The sequence below is a fragment of the Pinus tabuliformis genome, chromosome 4_1, assembly GCF_031772625.1.
Source record: "Pinus tabuliformis cultivar Carrire ecotype Pingquan chromosome 4_1, CPIR1, whole genome shotgun sequence".
Taxonomy (NCBI): Eukaryota; Viridiplantae; Streptophyta; class Pinopsida; order Pinales; family Pinaceae; genus Pinus; species Pinus tabuliformis.
Genome location: NC_142303.1, coordinates 511,314,787 through 511,335,903, shown reverse-complemented (window position 1 = coordinate 511,335,903; position 21,117 = coordinate 511,314,787). Strand labels below are relative to the sequence as shown.

The window sequence follows — 21,117 nt, the reverse complement described above, 5'->3', positions numbered from 1 at the left end:
AAACAAATTCACTCCAGACAGAAAGAATTTTACCATGCTTCTTCAAGTCAGCTTTTGTCCTACCTACCCATCATACCAAGGCAGTTCCTCCAAGGCGTAGGCTAGCTAGCGGAATTTTACTCCTATCTAAATCAATGCTCTGCACCCTGCAATACACATCAATCTGTCTAATCCAGTTATCTAGATTCTCTACATTTAATTCTCCATCATATATTGGCAAATCAAATTTAACATCTAATTTAATCAAAGATGTTTTCTTCTTTTTATTTTTAGGGCTATCAGGAGGTGTGGATAGAGGAGCCTCTTTTCCTTTGCCTTTTCCTTCAGAACGGCCATATAGAAGAGATTCTTCGGTTCCTTTGTCTTGTTTGGAGGTTGAAGAATCTTCACTTCGACCTTTCTTAAATTCTCGATACATTTCTTCTACCATGGCTCTCATGGTCATGAAACTGTCCATGAACTGAGAGTCTAATTCCAAGGGATTTTCTTCTGCCATTTTCCTCCTAGGATAGACTCTACCAATTTCTAGGTTAGCTTCAACCAGTTCTCCTTCTCCTAATTTGAGTTTTGACCTAGTTATCATTCACCAATCCAGAACAAGCTTTTCTAACCTTAGCAAACCTAAATCTTTGATACCACTTGATCTGATAACGAGATCTAAGACAATTAATATGGTATTACAGACTCATGTGCATGGATTTGCTAATGTTATTTTATGCAATGGATCGATCAAATTGCGAAATACATAGACTATGAAGTAGTAAAAGACTATAATAGACAAACACATAACCACAGAACAAGTTTAATAAGGACTTCACCCAATACTCCTGGGCTACATCTCCTGCTCCAGCCTTCAGTGATGGCCTCTCTATTATGTCTTCAGGCAGAGTTTTTACAACAGTATGAGCTAAATTTGAGACTCAATACACAACATATATAATAGTAAGAGTTTGCTGGAACCTCTCAAGCTTTCTCTAAGTACACTGACTCTCTGAATCACTCTCTATCTTTGTCTTAGCTCTGCCTCGGCACTGCCTGTCCTATGTTCTATTTTCTATGGCTTTAAAGCCAAACTGTGCTGCATGTTCATTTCAGCTCCTTGGCTTTCAGTATCCCCATCCTCTGTCTGCTCAGACCCCTTTCTAAGCATTAGTAATCATTGCTAAATGCTACTAAGGATGGTGGCCACCTGTACTATAACGGAATGGTATTCGAGCCTTTGAAATCCTTTTGAATGCCAAAAATGATCATTTTCTATTTTACATAGAGAAACGCTGCAACATTGTGAAATTCCGCCAAAACTTCGTTCATTTCGGACTTCAAAAGTCCTTAAATCTAGCCTATTTTCCTATTGGGTCCATCCTCATTGTTGTCGCAAGCCGCTTCGACCTTGCTCCTTGGTATTTTTAAAAATACGTTAAAATCATTAAAATAACGTAAAAATGGCTTTCCCCCAGACTTGAAATAATATATATTTCCTTTCACGAACTCTTTCGGGTCTGGTTCTTATCGCATCGATGTTGTTTCTTTGTATTTCGTTAAATAACGAAAAATGTGAAAATACATTAAAAAATGCCTTTTGGCGGATCTCAAAATCTATGCAATAATGTTTATATAGCCATTGGGTCCAGGTCATCGGATCGCATATATGTATGTGTATAGGCGCCACTCCATAATTTTTCTCTGATTGCGATATCGTGATGCGATTAATCGCAATCGCATATCGCTCATGCCCTAAGCCGTTGCAAGAGCTCTTTCTAATCTTCGATAGCGATCCTGTGATGCAACGTGGGCCATCAATCTGTGCACTTGATCAATGGTCCTAGTTGACTCCGCCAGTCGCCATCACAAGTATTATGTACTCTGCACAAATATCCTCTGATTGCGACAACCAATTGTGATTCGCCGATCAAATCTGGATTGTTGATGGGCCAGATCTGACGGCTACTATGCATTCACTTGTTCAGACCTCTGATACTCTGTTTTCTCTATTTTCATGTGTTTTTGGCCTCCCGATAGTGTTTTTCCACCATTCTAAGGGTTCTTCATGTGCGATTGTTTTGATCTTTGGCATGATTTTAAGAGGTGTCAAGACTCAGAGAGTGTTCTCGGATCCATTTGGATCATTCCTTGGAAACAATGTTAAAATATTGGTCTAATTTATTTTCATAAAATAAGATGCAATATTATCAACCTAGGATTCCATAAACTTAGAAGCACACCACTATATGTGGAAAATTAGCCTTAGATTCTCCTTACTATCACTTAAGGTTAAAGAATGAAATTTATTGTATTAATTTCTAAATGAAATACTAAGTTATGGCTAACATATTTTTTTTTTAAATAGGATCAGATAGTGGATATATTACCAAAATTTGTGATGAAGCAAGATCCTATTACAATCAACTATAGCATAAGTGGAAACTAAGCCGTGAGAATGTGCTAGGAACGCAATCCTTTCTCTTGTGCTTTTATTCAAAAATTCATAGATTTTTGTAGCTATTCTTGAATATTGTCTAACATATTGTCCTACTAGTAAAGCAAATTTACATAACATTGATTCTCTAGTATTTTTTCATGGTTTGTAGATTGAATACTCCTTAGAGGGTTGATTCTTCTTGTCTTGAATTCCATTTGGTTTGCTTTCTTCTTTTTCCCCTTGGGCTGCTTACTGTTCCTTCTGCTTGATGTTCCTTTTGTTGGTTGTTCCTTTTGTTATTGAGTTGTTCCTTTTGCTTTTTGTTCCTTCCGTTGGTTGTGTCTGTTCCTTCGGCTTGTTGTTCCTTCTGTTGTTGTGTTGTTCCTTCTGCTTGCTATTCTTTTTGTTGTTGTATTGTTCCTTCTTCTTGTTGTTCCTTCCGTTGGCTACGACTGTTCCTTCTGCTTGTTGTTCCTTCTGTTATTGTGTTGTTCCTTCTTCTTGTTGTTCCTTCTATTGTTGTGTTGTTCCTTCTGCTTGATGTTCCTTCTGTTGTTGTGTTGTTCCTTCTGCTTTATGTTCCTTTTGTTGGTTGCGACTGCTTGCTACTTGGAATTCCTGAGTGTGACTGATAGGGAGGAGAGGCGCTGATGGGGGGCAAGTAAAGAGGTAGAAATGGTGGCTAGAGGTGGAGAGAGGTTGGTGGCCGGAGGCTCGCACAGCGCAGATGGCTAGAAGCTTGAAATCTCTCCACATAGCCTTGAAATGAAGATATCCTCTGTGTCTGGGTTTTATTTCAAAATTCCAAGTACAACGCTCAATCTGAACATTGAGGCCAATGAATGTAGATATTCCTATTGTAACTTTGTTAAAGTAGAGGATGAAGAGATTAGGGTCCTCCATTGAGACTAAGGTTTCCTTCAGGTAGCAGACAACCTTTATTTGCCAAAGAGTCTGCTTTCTTGTTTAATTCCTGCAGAATGTGGTAAGAGTCAACTCTGTTAAAATCTTTCAAAGTGTTTCGGATTTGCTGTAGAGTTTTGTTTAATGCAGGATTACAAAAATGATCTTCGAAGTTTAAGATTTTAATCAGAAGCTTCGAGTCTCCGAAAATTTGAATTATTTTATAACCTAGTTCCTTCGCAATCTAAAAAGCTTTTAAGATATTTTAATTCTCTTCTTGATTGTTCGAGCTAGTGCCTAGGCCCCAACTGAAGGCAGTTTCACTCGATCTATCTGGGGAGAGAATAAAACCCCCTACACCTGCAGTTCCTGGGTTCCCTTTGGACGCTCCATCAAATAAGATCATGGCTTTTGAGGTCCCTTGCCACCATGTGTGAAAGTCACCTTTAGTGGGCTACAAGTGCCAAGAAGGAGCATTCAACGGTTTGTTGACTGAATCGTTCCTCTCTCCTATCGAGCAGGATCCCAACCACACAGAAGCTTTTGAAGGTAAAGAGGAGGCGGGAGCTAATTTACTTGCAATTTCCAACAAGATGGCTTTCACTTTGGCCGCCACTACCACTGAATTTGGAAGCTTGTTGTTGAAAACGTAGTCGTTTCTAGCCAACCACACTTTCCACCAAAGGCATTTTGGAATAACTTGCCAGATATTGTTCCAGACTATGTTTTTAGCTTTTTTCTCAGGATTTTTGTCTGAGCAGGAGATGTACAGAGAAACAACAGATGTAGGAGAGGGGGAGGGAGCACTAACACCGTGAAGGACCAAATTCCAGACTGCTTGTGTGAAATTGCAGTCAACCAGTAAGTGATCAGCGGTTTCAGCAGTAGAGTTGCATAAGTAGCATCTAAAGGGGCCGTGGAACCCTCTTTTGTGTAGATTTTCACCTATTAGTGCCTTTTTATGCATGAGTAACCATGTGAAGAAATCCACCTTTGGTAGGCTAAAAGGGGACAAAACTGATTTCTAGAGCTTCGGTGTCAGTGAAGGGGCATGAGTACATTTTAAAGAGGAGAAACCTTGAGCTGCTACGTAAATTTCTATTCTTCCCCACCCCCATTTGTCCTTGGATGAGTGGTAGATAGGGGCGAGGCTAGAGATAGTTGTATACAACAAGCTTTTTTGACTGTGAAGACATTTTGGGACCCCTAGAGAAGTCCATCCTGGCCAATTCTCTTTGTTGTTCGTCTGCAAGTTGAAGGAGACCTTCGTTCACTAGCGAGATCTTTAACTCATTGTAGGAATTTAGGGAGGCCAAAGGGGCATTCCATTAAATAGTATCCTCCCACAGTAAGGTTCTTTGACTATTCACTACAACAAAACCCTATGATTAGCATCTCTTTTTTCTTCCTTATTTGCATCTAGAGCCCATTTTTGGTGCTATTTGTGTCCATTTATAAAATATGGTGCAAAAATTGATGCAAAGTTTGCACCAAGTTTTTCACCAAGTCTTACACCAAGTTTAGCACCAAGTATTGCAATAGGTTTTGCATCAGGTTTTACACCAGGTTATGCCAAGTTTTATGCCAAGTTTTGTGCCATCCTTTGCACCATGTTTTGCATCAAGTTTGGCACCTAATTTTGTTTCACCAACTTTTGTATCATTTATTGCATCCACTTTTTGCGCCTACACTTGCATCAACTTTTTCATCATCTCTTGCATCCTCTTTTGCATCATTTTTTAAATTATTTTTTGCATCCATTTTTACATCATTTTTTGCATCCCCTTTGCATCAAGATTTGCATCAAGTTTTGTGTCGCATATTGTATCTACTTTTGCATCTAATTTTGTTGCATCAACTTTTGCATCATATTTTTCATCCATTGTTGCACCCATGTTTATGTCCACTTTTGCATCCCTTTTTGCATCTTATTTTTCATCTTCATTTGCTTCTTTTTTTGCATCTATCATTACATCCACTTTTTTTGTGACACTATTTGTACCATGTTTTGTACTTACTGTTGTACCCACATTTGCTTCCAATTTTGCATCCATCTTCGCATCCACTTTTGCATCAAAATATTGCATCCACTTTTGTGTTGGGTTTTGCATCTCATTTTGTATCATCTTTTGCATCTACTTCCATTGCATCCATATTTTTCATCCACTTTTGTTTCTTCTTTTGCACCCATGTTTGCATCCACTTTTTCATCCCTTATTGCATCTTGTCTTGCATCCAAGTTTTCGTATGTTTTGTGTTTTTTATTACATCCACTTTCTCATCCACTTTTGTTGTGCCATATCTTGTGCCTATCATTGAAACCCACATTTTCTTCCAATTTTGCATCCACGTTTGCATCAAATAATTTTTCTGTTTTTTGCATCCCATTTTGCATCTACTTTTACGTCCACTTCTGATGTGTCCAATTTTGAATCTAATTTTGTGTCCACTATTGCACCCATGTTTGGTCCATGTTTACATCCATTTTTTAATGCAATTTTTCCTCCTTTTTGCATCCAAGTTTGTGTCTTTTTTTTTTTTTTCATTGTTGTATCCACATTTATTTCACAACAATTCATGCTAAGTTTTATGCCTACTATTACACCCATGTTTTCTTCCACTTTTTCATCCATGTTTGCATCCTATTTTTTGTCCAAGTTTGCATCAACTATTGCATCTACTTTTTCATCCACTTTTGTGTCAATTTTTCTGTCTTGTTTTGCATCTACTTATGTTGTGTCCACTCTTCATCCAATTTTACGTCTCTTGTTGCCACCATTTTTTTTTTTTAACTTTTGCATCCATTTTCCAACTCTCATATATTTTTTGCATTGATGATATTTCTTATGACATTAACAATTATGAACAACTGATGATAATGTCAATAATTATGACGATGGTGATAATGAAGATGATGAAGATGACATGAATTGTGATTATTATGATAATCAAAATGATGATAAAGATGATGGGGGTTATAATGACAATGATGATAGAGATGCTAATGGCCTTAGAAAATCTTCCCAATTTTTAAATGTTGTCATGGTCATAATCATAATAATTATCTTTAGAGTCATCTTCCAAGTCATCATCATTTGATCATCATTATCATTATTTTCATCTTGGTAATCATCAACAACAATAATGGCATTAATGATGATTATGACGTTCATGACAAAGTTGACAACAATGATGATAGAAATTACATTAATTATGATGATGGGGATGATGAAAATTATAATGATGATGATAATGGTAGTGGTGATGATGATCATCGGTCATCTCTAAAAAATAAAGTTGTCATTTCTCTTGCATATATCATGTGTCCTAACAACCCTTTTTGAGCACTAATAATGTTTTTTGGGTTGATGATATTTCTTACGACACCTATAATTATGAACAATTTATGATAATGTCCATAATGATGATGATGAATATGATGATGATGATGATGATGATGATGACAACATGAATGGTGATTATGACGATAATGCAATGATGAGATTGATGGTGGTGATGATGATGATAATGAAGATTATGACACTCCCTCTAAACTAGGGAGATACTCATAATGAGACAAAAAAGTACTCTCAAGTTGAAATATTCATATAAGAATGGATCTGGATTGATAAGCATCAACAATGATTTAAATCATCATAGCCAACATTGTCAAAATAGAAATGCCTTGACTAACAAGCTATATATCTCCATTAGATCATAGCACAATGTTGGGAGGCATAAATTTGGACACCACTGCCTCTTTAGGCACTTATCAGGCATGTCTTGACATGATTATTTCCTAATCCACTGTCATAATATTTGACACCAGGAAATGTCGATCTTCATGACTATTCTTATCTTGGATTAATGTACTTGACTTATGGCGGTTAGTCCTAGTCAAAGCACAAATTATCAAAGAATATTGGTCCTATATGTTTATCTAATCCACCATCCTCCGTATTGGTGTCTTTAGTAGGCTTACGACTATTAGTCTCGGCCATAGTACATGACAAATGGATAATATGGTGTCAATTCTCACTCCCTCTCAATGATGGAGGAGACATCCACAAGCATAATCGTTTCTCAAGAATACCCATCATTTTCATTGGGAATAACATCACTAATTTGTTTTTATCGCATGAATCCTTTATGATTAATCATTCATAGATTTGTGGCAAAATATTTCCCCTTTTTGTCATTTGTGATGAAAGAAAATCAAAAAGTGAAAACCAAAATCATTAAATATACACTATAATGATTTATCTAAGTCTAAACTCTAAGGTTAAAGTGTAAGTTTATGTAAATATTATATCTATGAGTTGTTCAAAACTTATGAAAACCTTATTCCGTAAGTCCTATATATAAGAAAAATCAAAAGAAAGAAAAATGAGGCCCAATGAATGGTAACTCATGTATTCACACCCTCTTTGGAAAGCATATGAATATATAAACTCCTAGTCACACTTGATCACATGTTTGTGATGGTTAAATCATGAAGTCCTCTTTTCCCCTTTCATTTTCACTTCATCATTTAAGCACCTAATTGAGGATCTAGGAAATTTTTCTTGCCTAAGGGTTTCATGTCTACTCTTTGTTTACTTATGTCACATTATAGTCAATCATGTGACGGAGTGAAATACTTAACTTTGTGGAGTTATTAGCATAGTGTATTAAGTTAGTCACCACACACACATGTATTACGTGTCATTGATCCACATGTGTGGGTTGGAGACTCATTTCTTGAGAAATTTAATGGATACTACTTTAGGGCCTTGATGGTATATCTTACAAAATCTCTTGGTAAACATTGTGATTCATCCTTTCTGTTCCTCGAGACACTTGATAATATTGAAGTCACTCCCAATAATCCACGGAGATGGGGAGTATAAATTACTTGTGCTGGAAATAGAATTGAGAAATAGAGGTTTTCCATTTGCGATATTGGATTCATAGACATTGGATACATGGTAGTAGTCCTCAATGTCAATTAACTAAAATTATATTGTCATAATGCGAAAAGAGGTAAACATATTGGTAACCTTGATGTCTTGAACATTCCAAATAATAGCCATTCCACCCAAGTATATCTAATCATCAATCACTACTACTTGGAAATTCCTCCCCCATTTTCTAATTGTATGAGGTAGAACCTCACTTAATATTTTTATTTCTTATATCAAAATTATTGATGGGTGCTTTGCATACCTTTTTTCTTTTAGGAGTATTTGTTTTCATTTACTATTGAGGTCCCTCATGTTCCATGAGACTATTTCCATGGAGAATTTACATAGAAAGGAAGTATAATGTGACTAAAAAAAACATGTTCCAAGATTTAAGTTATTGGACAATACCACTTCATGACTCCTATATTTCCTTAACCTGGGACTAAATGGTGAACTTGATAGCCTTAAGGGAAATTAACCAATGAAAATCTCAAAAAGAGGTGACTTTTGACTTTATCACATACAAGTTCATATACTAAAAAAACATCCATAAAAATTTCATCAATCAATGAATCTTTAAAAAAAAATATCCAAAACAATTTCATCAAGCAGTGAAGCATTACATTATAAATTACAATCTATAAACCTTTTGGTAACTTTTTGCTAAAACATGTTGAAAACCAACATATTTAATATTAATATTTAACAATAATATGGAAAATAACACATTTTCATAAATTAAATAACATGTTATAAATCCTAAGAAATGTCACTAACATAAAACTAAAAAGCACGCAACTAATGGGAGTGGCCACTCAAGGCCACCATAAGACAATTAATCTATTAAGACAAGGAGTAATGGGTAAAGAAATCTACAAAGGTCAAAGGAAAACCTATTTTAACTTTATTTTTTTGTTAGGTGCATGTTGAACATCTCAAGATATAATGAAGAGAAGAATTAATTTTATTGCATTAAGAAAACCCAAGCACATTCTATAACTTAGCAAGGAAGAGATGTATAATACCCATCTCAGCGACACAACGCATGGCATTAAGTTACTTTTTTATATATAATTTAAACTTATATCATAAAATCACAAATTTAGCATGAATGGATGTTTAAAATCCATTTTTATAAAAAGGAAATATAATTTTTGTTATAAAAAAAAACCAGAAACTAAATATATTCTTTTAGAAAATAAAAAAATACTAAACTGAATATATATTAAAAAAAAACTAAACTTAAGCAATTTTTTTTTTTGATTTAAAATATATTTTTTAATTCTTTTAAACACTTCCCTCCATTCTAAGAAGCAAAAATAATAATAGAAATAAGGATAGACCAAAAATATTCCTTTCCTTGGTAAGTGTTTCCCACCATTCATTCCACTCACTCGAGTTATTTCATAAAACATAGATAAGTGTTATTTCACACTCTTTTGGCAAAGCCTATTGAGATTCTCTTATGATATATCTATTCCTTGATGGAGTCCTTGATATATTGATCAAGTTTTGATTCCTTGGAGATTAATTAGAGCAAAGAAAACATGAGTACTCTTAATTCCTAGTTCAATGCCTCTAATGGTGGACACAAGGCAAGGGAGGGGTTGCTATCATGGTCATAACTCCAAGTTCATTGTCTCTAATGGTGGACGAGGCAAGGGAGGGGGTTGTGGTCATGGTCGTGGTCATGGAGTTTTCTATTTTACATTATATTTAGGAAGTTCAAAGCATTTTGAATGGAATCATTGTTTTCACTAGGTATAATGGATTAAGTGTGATAATGGATAAAATGAAGTAATTATTTGTGAGCATTTGCTCTTGAACGAACATTAGAATCCATATTACTATAGAGAAAAGTACATGCATTAAATACAACTCAATATTTCATGTGACATTCATATTGTATGCGACTTATTTTTCATTAGAAACAATTTACCTTTTCATGTAACATTCTTTTTTTGTTAAAATTTATTCTATTTCTAATTTGAATTACAATTGTAATTTGAAATAAAGCTTCTAGTAAATATTAATTTACCAATTCTGCATGAAAATAATAAGCAACATTCACAATATAATATGACGAACAAATGGGTACCTACTTCATATGGATTAAAAAATGCTTCTACTACTTAATGTGAATTACGAGTGTAATATTAGTTGGATCTCCACTATATCTTAAGCCATATTTTCATTTTATTTTTAGTACTATTAAATGTTATTATGTCCTACCTCATTTTATTATTAGCATTCTAATAAAAATATGCATTTTTCTATAGAATTAGTACTAACATGTAATATTGGTTTTTTTTTTTCCAGAACGATATAGGTAATGACCACGAAGATGATGATATAGACTATGTTTATATTACATCATATATCAGAGATGATGATGATGAGGATGTCGATGGTATTGGTGATGATTATGTGGATGATATTATCAGGATGGTCAGCATGATGATCATGGAAATGATCATGAGGATGAGCTTGGCTATGATTTTCATGGTGCTAGCTAGCCATGCGTTATTTTTTATATTTAGTTGGATGTCTTAATATGGTAATCATACATTTGAATTTTAGTTTATTTGAATAATTATGATGATACTATAGGTACTATCTTGTTACCTTGTGAATATGTTGAAAATTGTTTACAATTTTTTTATGAAGAATTATTGTGTATGATGAGATTCCTATTTTTTTATGGATGTTGTGAATTTACCTTAGCATAATGATATCTATGAAACATTTCTATTTGGTAATCGTAAATTGAATTTTAGCTGATTTGATTAAATATAATGATGATATTATCATTTTTATCTTGTTCTTTTATGTATATATTGAAAATTATCAACATTATTTTGATGGAAAATTATTGTGTATGATGATATTACTATCTTTTGATGGATGCTATGAATTTACCTTAGAATAATGGTGTTCATGAAATATTTTGATATGATAATCACACATTTGAATCTTAGTTGATTTGATTAAGGATGATGAGGATATTATTAGTATTATCTTGTTACTTTATATATGTGTTGAAACCTGTCAATGCTTTTTTATGGAGAATGATTATGTATGATGACATTACTATTTTTGGATGTAATGTTGTGAATCTACCTTGGAATAATGATATCTACGATAAATGTTGATTAGTCGCAGTATATGTATATTGAAAATGGTCAATGATTTTTTGATGGAGAATTGTTATATATGAGGATACTGCTATATTTTTTTATGAATGTTGTCAATTACCCTTAAATTTCTTTACAAACACTAAGTTATGAATTTGAATTGTGATATATTCTTAAATGTGTTATACATGAAAATACCTACTCATCATCTTGGAGGAGAATACTATGTTGTTGGTTGAAATACCCCTTTCTCCTAAACTATATAAGCCTATAATACAAGTTATGTACCATGAGGACCACAATATCCTAGTCTATAACAAGTTGTCCCCTTCATCTAACTTTTGTTACCAAAATAATAACCACCTAAGAAAAAATTAACTAATAAAATAATGCCATGTAGACAATTTTTTAATATATCATTTTTATTATTCTTTTACCAAAATTACCCAAATAAATGTCACATTTATTAAAATAACTGTATATGTATTTTATATTTAAATTAATATATTAGCACAACATTTAATAAAATTTAAATTAAAAAAGAAAATTCAAAATTTAAAGGAAATTTAAATTTAAATTTAAAGTACCCAAATAAACGTCACTTTTATCAAAAATAACCGTCTACATGTATTTTATATTGAAATTAATTTATTAACACAAGATTTAAGAAAAAATAAATTTAAAAGGAAAATTTAAAATATAAATTTAAGATACTCAAATAAATGCACCTTTATCAAAATAACCATATATTTATATTTTATATTTAAATTAATTTATCAATAGAAGATTTAATAAAATTTAAATTAAGAAAGTAAATTTAAAATTTAAATTAAATTTAGGATTTAGGATTTTATATTTAAATTTATTTATTTAACATGCCATGATTTACCCTTCATTAAAAATATTCTAGATATTCTAACTTTTATAGATTAAGATATTAATTTTATTTTTAATATTTAATATAGTTTTGGGTCACTTGGGCAGATAAATTAGGTAAGTTATATTATTAAAAAAAATCCACTGCATAGTCACACCTATATGTCTTTTAAATTTTAAAGGATTTTGATTGGCTTACACATTATGACATGGAAATTCAATGTTAACATTTTAAAATGAAAATTCCTCTAATGCAAGGAAAAAAGCTCAAGTTAACTAGAATTTGACACTCTTGTTCACTTTCGGAAACTCATATGGTGGAATGTGATCTCTTTGTCCTCATCTTTAGATTTTTCCTAAAAATAAAAGCATACAAAAGTGGGAAAGAGCCATAAAGCATGGGGAAGCTTTTTCCTAAGCACAAAAGCATCTAAAAAGTGGAAAATGCCATTTTTATATGAGGAAACATTATTCACCCAAAAGCTTTTGCCAAAATTGAAATAATGAGGAATTTGGGAAATCTTCATAGCCTTCACTTTCCTATATATTGGAGGCTTGGCCATTGAGGAAATGATGGGAATTCATGTATTGTCACGCTGCTGAAATCTATATTGAGAGGGAGAGTTTTGGAGCTAGGAGTAGGGGGAGGTGTTGTGTGGTTGTAACTTTCGTCCAACTCCTTTATTAATATAGATTATTCGTTCTTCCTTCCATATGCTACTATTCATTCTTTACTTATCCTATTTAACTAATGAATGTATGGGATTTTGGTTTATATTTATTTATTGAGTAATATTTATATGTTTATGATAGTTTCAATTATCAAGAGCGCTTCCTAGCTACACTAAAAACTCCAACAAGACCTGCATGCGAGGACTCACATGAATTCATTCCTCTTTTCTTAATCTATACTCTATATCTTGATTTACTAAGAATCCTGAGCCCTAAAAAAACCTTTCTCTTAATCAGTCTATCTTAGGTTTCTAGGATAAACTGAGAGGGTTTTATGTTCATCTAACTGTGAATTAAATCCTACAAAAAAATGAGATATAGAAATTGTAATATATTTCACTATGTAATAAAATTGGTAAATTGGAAGTAAAATTAAAACTCTAAACAAGAAGCCAAAAGTGGATGTAACCATCGATGCAAAATTGGGAGTAGAATTGGATGTTAAACTAGCCATTAAAACAAGATGCAAACAATGAGACAAAAAGGGTTTTAAATCATAATTAAAAAAGGGTGTAAACTAGACACAAAGAAGGGAACAAAATAGGGCATACAAAAGGATACCAAATTGGGCGCAAACAACGATGTAAGAATGGACACCAAAATGAGGATGGAAATAATGGTGTAAAATTAGGATGAAAATTTGGGTGCAAAAAGGATGTAAGAAAAGACACAAAACAAGAAGAAAAATGGGACTAAAAAATGGTGAAACTAAGGATGCCAAAAATGATGCATAACTGGATGAAAATTCAGACTAAAATCTAGGTGCAAAATAAGATGCAAATGTGGACACAAAATGTGGCATAAAAAAGGATGCAAATTTGGATGCCAAAAAGGATGAAAAATTAGACAACAAAAAGGATGCAATATTGGACATAAAAAATGGTGAAAAATTGGACATAAAAGTAGAAAAAATGGTGCGAAAATAGGCATAAAATGGCTCAAATTTGGATGCAACATTGGATGCAAAATGAGGTGCAACAAATGATTCAAAACTTGGTGCAAAAACAAATGCAAATGTAGATGAAAAAAATGGCTCAAAATTGAATGTAACATTAGACACAAAATGGGATTCAAAGGTGGACGCAACACATGGTCCAACATAGGGTGAAAATTTAGATGCTCAAAAGGATGCAAAATTGGATGCAAGAAATGTTATTAAAAATGATGCTAAATTGGATGCAACAAATGATGCAAAATTAGGTGCAAAATAGGATGCAAAAAATGGAGACAAATGAAACGAAAAAGTGGATGAAAAAAATGGTGCAAAAATGGATGAAAATTTTGGCACTAAATCAGATTCAACATATGGTGCAAAATTAGATGAAAAAAATGGTGTTAAAAAAGGCAAAAAAATTGATGCAAAAATAGATGTAAAAATAAGTACAAAATTAGAAGCAAAAAATGGCATAAGACTAGATGCAAAAACTGGCACAAACTCGATGCAAAAAAAGGCACTAAATTAGATGCAAAAGATGGTGTAAAAATCGATGCAAATTATGACACAAAAATAGAAGCAAAGAATAGCACAAAACAGGAAGCAAAAAATGATGCAAAAATAGATGCAAAAAATGGCACAAAACTAGAAGCAAAACCTGTTGTAAAACCAAATGCAAATCTTGGTGCAAAATATGATGCAAAATTTGGCGTAAAAAAAGATGCAAAATTTGGCGCAAAAAAGGACGCTTTAAAAATTGTACAATAGAGCCAGATTTAGCGCCAGGATGATCATCCCAATGGAGAAAAAAATACACTAAAATCTGGTGCTAAATCTGGCGTAAATTTCCTGTTTTGTTGTAGTGATTGCTTGAGATTCTGTATAAATGCTGTTGTAAGTGATCAATGCATCTTCTGCTTAAATTCCAAATTGTTGTTCCTATTGGATTAGATGTTGTTGTAAGGTTTCTCAAGGAGCGTCCCTTTAGGTATTTCATCCAGAGGATCTTACTGGCAGGATGTCTTTTGTCTTCATACAGTTGGCATATGATTTTTCCACCAAGAACCAAATTTTCCAGGCCTGGATCCTGAATTTGTAACCCACCTTCTTGTAGTGGTATTTTAAGGATATCCCATCTTACCAGATATAACTTGCTCTGGTTGCACTTACCCCCGTTCCATAGAAAATCTTGAAGGAGCTTGGAGATCTGATCCGTGATAGACTTGGGTGCTAGCAGGACGGAAGACAGGAAGATGGGGAGGGAAGAGAGGACTGCCTTTATCAGAACCAGCTTCCCAACCTTTGTTAGCCATTGGCCTCCCCAATATGCTATTTTTGTTTTTATCTTGCTAATTACTTCGATCTAGAGGGAGGGAGGGCTTGGTCCCAAGGTTAAGGGAAGGCCTAGGTATTTGATCTTTTCCCATTTGTCATACCTAGGGAATCCCAAGGAGTAAGCGATTTTAAGGATAGTTGGATGATGTACATTCCAACCGTAGGCAACACTTTTTCTTTTGTTGATCAAGGCTCCTGTAATTAAGTAGAATTGTTGAAGAATTTCATTGAAATCCCTTGCTATCTTAATTGAGGCCCCTCCCAAGAGAAGAGAGTCATCCGCAAAGAGGGCATGATTTATAGGATCCACACCTCTTGCTGCCTTAATGCCTGGGATCGAGCCTACTTCCCTTTCAACTGTTAGGTTTCTGCTTAGGGATTCTGCCAATGGGATATAAAGAGAGGGTGAAAATGGGCACCCTTGGCGGATCCCTCTTGTAGCTTGGAAGAAATTAGCAGATCTGCCATTAACCAGGGGTGCCATCCAAGGTCTATATGTGCAGGTTTTTATCAAGTTGACAAGCTCAACACTAAAACCGAAAGAGAGAAGGATTTTATAGAGGAATGAGAGCTTAACCCAGTCAAAAGCATTTGACATATCCAACTTGATGAGCATGCATTTTTCCTTCCGAATGTGGCTAGAGTGGAGGGCTTCTTGCACTTGGATCACATTATCTATGAGGTGCCTTCCTCTGACAAAACCGCCCTGAAGAGGGGAGATCAGATTCCCTAACAGAGGCTTGAGTCTATTGGCTAAGAGTTTGGTGAGAGTCTTGTATGAGGCATTGCAGAGTGAGATAGGCCAGAAATTGTCGAAAGTCTCTAGGTAAACTTCTTTCAAGATTAAAGCAAGGAAGGTGGAGTTGGTGCACCCTCTCACTTTGGCTTTCTTTTGGAAGGCTTTTATCATTAAGAGGAGATCGAGTTTTATTACATTCCAACAAGTTCTATAAAATGGATGGTGAAGACATCTGGCCCAACGGCTTTATCCGGCTCCATTGACCATATGACTTCCACTATCTCTTTTTTAGTAAAAGGCTTCAATAACCCAGTGTTTAAGTCTGCAGTGACAAGTGAAGGTTGTTTGACAAAAATTTAGCAGCCAGATTGTCATCAGAAGAACCATCCTCCTGAAACAATTTCTGAAAATGAGATGTGGCGGCTTGTTTTAAAAGAGGATATCCTTTGATGACTTCGCCCTCCTTGGTGGATATTTCCAAGATGTGATTCCAAGAGACACGAGCTCTGCATTGTCTGTGAAAGAATTGTTAGGTAAACTTGACTCGGGATACAGTCAAAGTTGACCAGGTTAAACAGTGATGGTTTTGGGGCACATGGTATTGTGCACTCATAGTATTCTGCCCATGTTATTATATGTAATGGAGCCTATAAAAGGCTGGAAGGACTTTATTGTAATGCATGACCTAGAGGTGAGTGGTGAAGGCTCACTTGGTCGGATTGGCCAGGGTTTTGGCCAATGCTAATGAGATCTTATTAGGTTGGGTTTTTCCCCGAATTTGGGGTTTTCCCGGATAAACATTTGTGTTTATGTGTTTTTGGTTGTTGCTGATTAATTTTATATTTATTCCTCTTAGTAATTATTTATGTAATACAGTAAATTTTCTTAGCAACTGGTATCGGAGCTAGATATTGGCTTCAAAGGGATTATTTGATGCCAGGGGTTTATAGTGTCTGATGAGATCAATGCAGCCCTTTTTTACACATCTGGGTCAGATATTGACTTCAAAGGGATTCTTTGATGCTAGGGGTTTATAGTGCCTGATGAGATCAATGCAACCTTTTTTTACACATTTGGGTCTAAAAATAATGGTGGAACAATCGTATGCGAAAGAACCTCGAGGAGAATGTGTGGAAGATAGTGTCGTAACTGGTGGATATTTCCGAGATGCGATTCCAGGAGACACGAGCTCTGCATTGTCTGTGAAAGAATGATGTGTTTCTACCTCCATCTTGTAGCCAGAGGCTGCGAGACATGAGGCACCAGTACCCCTCTTCCTGGTGAAAGGAGAGAAAAGAGTTGAAATGGGCGTTTTATTTGATGAGTAGATGAGCTTTGGTGGTTTCAGTTTCTTCCATGCCTAGATGAATCTCGGCTAAAGCCTGCACAGTCTTTTGTCTATTGCCCATTGGAGTGGAGAGGGGATTTTTTTGCCTAGGTTTTTAAAGCATACTTAGTGTACTTAAGTTTCTACTCCCACACAAAGTTGGGGGATCCTTCGATTGGTTGTGACCAAGCTTAAGCCACTATGTCCATAAAGCCCTCTCTCGCTACCCAAAGATGACTGAATCTAAAGGGAATAGGGCCTAAGTCTTCCTCTCTTTCTAGCAATAGTGAGATGGGGTTATGGTCATATGTTATCTTGGGCATAATTTTTGAAGAGATTAAATTCTTCCCCTCCATCCAAAATCTTTGAACTAGAAACTGGTCTAGACGAGCAGTAATGTTAGCATTACCAACTCTATTGTTGGTCAAGGTATAACGACCTTTCTTAGGTTTGAAGTCAAGGAGGTCCCAAGAAAGAATCAGAGACTCCACCAAGGCATGGAAGGGATATTTACCCTAACTCCACATTTTTTCTCTTTTGGATCTAAAGTGATGTTAAGATCCCTGCCAGTATGATGTTTGGGGGAGTTTAGATTTCTAGGAAGTCTGAGAGAGAATTCCAGCAGTCCTTTTCTAGGTAATTAACAAGGACATAAAGATTGAAAAGAGCCAAAGAATTCTTACTTGGAAGATGTTGAAGTTCTGTGTATATCCATTGTTGGTTTGCGAAGGATCTTTTCAGCTGAAACATTTCCTTTGACCATAATGTTGTAAGACCCCCCTGAAGTACATCAGGCGCTGAACGCTTTTCCTATGTTCTTATTCCACTTGATTCGACTTAAGGATAGAAGAGAATCCTCTTCTATATTTATCTCTTGGAGCAGGAGGATATCTGAGGGTTCCATTCTTGATAGGTCTTTTACTGCTTTAGCTTTCAATGGGTTCCCCAAACCCCTGCTGGAGAGCCATGGGTTTCCTGCGAGTTTGCATCTACACAAGGGATTTATGAGGTGGCCACTCCAGTTTGTCCCTGAGATCCTGAGTTTATTTATGCGTCTGCTATCTGTTCAGTATACTGTTGCACCTCTTCCTCTTCAAGTTCTGGTTGGTTTTAATATTCTGGAGGGTTTAGAACAACAAAAGGATTTGTTGAAGTGGTGGAATTTGATGTGCTTTCAACTTTAGGTAGTATCTTCCCACAAGAGGGTCCTCTAGTCTCTTCATTCCCTCCTTTCCCTTTCTATCTATTGGTCTGCTTGGATGTGCCTGCTTTTCAGGCTTGTGTCCATTGTTCGCCCTTCTCTTTTTTAGATTCTTCCTCAATTTTCTTCTTGCAGTTTCGAGCGAAATGGCCATAGCCGTGATAGTGTCGGCACTTGAAGGGGAGCTGCTCATACTCAAGTTCCTGTATGTGAGACCAGTCGGCTACAGTTAGCTTGATCGCCTTGGGAAACCCTATCTACAAGTTGACTTCAACACATATTCTGGCACATGAATATTGTTCTCTCCTTTTATCCCTATCAATGTATTTTCCTAGTTTGTTCTCGATGGTTTCCATAGATTCTGAGTTCTAGCAATGAAGAGGGAGGTGGGGTAACCTTACCCAGACAAGAACAGCTGAAGGAATATCCTGGGAAGGATCAAAGTCCGAAGTCCATTTATTCAGATAGAGCCCTTGTGGGCCCATGAAATATGGACCATTTTGGAAATAAGGTCTCGATATCTTGTTGAATCAAAGACAAAAACATAATAGCCTCTACCTACCAGATGATTTTGGATTCCTTCATAGACAAGGGGCCTCTAGTTTCCCTAAACCGATCCATCAATAGGTTTGGGATAGGGCCAAAGGCCCGTAAATTGATCAATGAGCCTGCATTCTACTAGATTTAGCGCAGTCTGGCACGGGCGTTCTACAGGAAGTTCAATAGAGGGGATGGATTCGACTTTCTTTACAAACTTTTGCTAATTCAGGTTTGCTTTCCTCTTGCCCTAGGAGGCTATTAGACATTTGAAGGCATCGATCTCAGGAGGGAGGGGAGGACAAGGGTCCCCTCTAGTGTCCATGCGGGAAGAACTCGAATTTTTACTAGTTGGATTATTTTAGGGTTTACCTTAAAATAGTGCGGTTAATATTTTAATGCAACAGTGCGATTTTTCTATGCCTACCATTTTTTAACTAAAAAAACAATTTTAAAATTAAATTTAAACTCATATAAAATGACAACGTTAGTGTTGTTTAAGTATCCATAGTGGAAATAATGAAAATTCTAATTTGGAAAAAGATAACAAGATTCTAGTTTATCAACTCAATAAGGAACTAATCTTCTTTGGTCTAGGTTGCAAATGTTTGCATTATAAAAAACTCAAGTTGTGGGATTTTGTTTCGTGAGAAAGGCCCTTAATGCTCTTCTTAATTATTTCTATTGTTGACTATATAAGAAGCTCTAAGCACGCATGCTTGCATGAAACGATATTCTAAAGAAAGTTGAAAAACATAATTGATTGAATAGTTAATCAAACATACATTAAAGCCTCTACTAGTATAAACTCCAATTGTAATGTATTTATATGACTCCCTTAGGTTCACTAAACACTTGCAACAATACTTGTTTAGAATCCTCAATATTTCATTAAACAAAGCAATATTAAAAACAAATATAATATCTAATTAAAGGAAACCAAGCATGTGCATAAATATCGATCATTTTCACATATAAAATAAAAAATGAAAAGGAAATTTCATATATATATATATATATATATAGCGAGAGAGAGAGAGAGAGAGAGAGAGAGAGAGAGAGAGAGAGATCAGCAAGTAAAGACACAACAATCCACAATATGCACAAAACAAGTGGTGCACGAGTTAAGGAATGGGCAGGCTCCAAGCCTTAAATTACACACCAAAAAGATCAATCTATTGTAAAAAATCAAGGTTTTTTCATATAGTGTTGAAGAGGAACTTGGATTAGAGGTTTAATAAAAGTTTTCTACGTATGAGGCACTTAATCCCCAAGATTCACTTGTATGTGCAGTTATACAAAAAAGATAAAAAATGAAATGATAATAAATATTTTTTTCCCCTAGGAAAAAGTCGTAATTTTATTCATAAATTGATAAAATTACATTTTGTAGATGCCAAAGGCATATGCGAATGGCTGAACCTGTATTGACAGGCAGCAAAAAAACAATAACACTAGGTAGCAAGAGTAACTATTCCTGTAAAATCAGGAAAACACAGAGTAACAGTAAAAAGAAGATTGATATGTTCCAGCTGGCCTATACTTTCCTTCCCTTTTTCTTTTCCACCCGACGCCATCCTCCTGAGTCAGCAGTGGGTGAAATGATAGCTAGTTGGTTTTCCATTGTGTTCATTTGTGGTTCTTTGTCTGATTTTGAGCCCTCTGAGCTGTGGGTTCTTTTTATGCCACTTACTTCCAGTTGTAACTCCTGATGCAGATCTGTGATGATCGGCCCCGCATGAGTGGAAAGGGTATTCGCTGCCTGTGTTTGTTCCTGTCCCTTTTGAGAGGCTGGTTCCGTCAGGTTCTCTGTGGGTTCTTCAATTATGTCCTCTTCTTCTATTGGGTCTGTGTTCTGCCAGCCTTTGGGCTTTTTTGGTTGTTTCTTAGTTTTCCTGGGGTCCTTTCGGGCTAGTGGGCAGTGATTTTGTAGGTGCCCTGTCTGCAAACAAGTCCTGCATCGGAAAGCTGTATTTTCATAGTCAAGCTGCTGTATCCATTGAGTATTATTAAAGTTCAGCGTGATGTGGTCAGGTA

General features: G+C 35.2%; 1 pseudogene; it reads right to left on the bottom strand.

The window, feature by feature from the left end:
* The window catches only part of LOC149176806 (uncharacterized), a 63,059-nt pseudogene that overhangs the window by 24,526 nt on the left and 17,416 nt on the right, over positions 1 to 21,117 (bottom strand).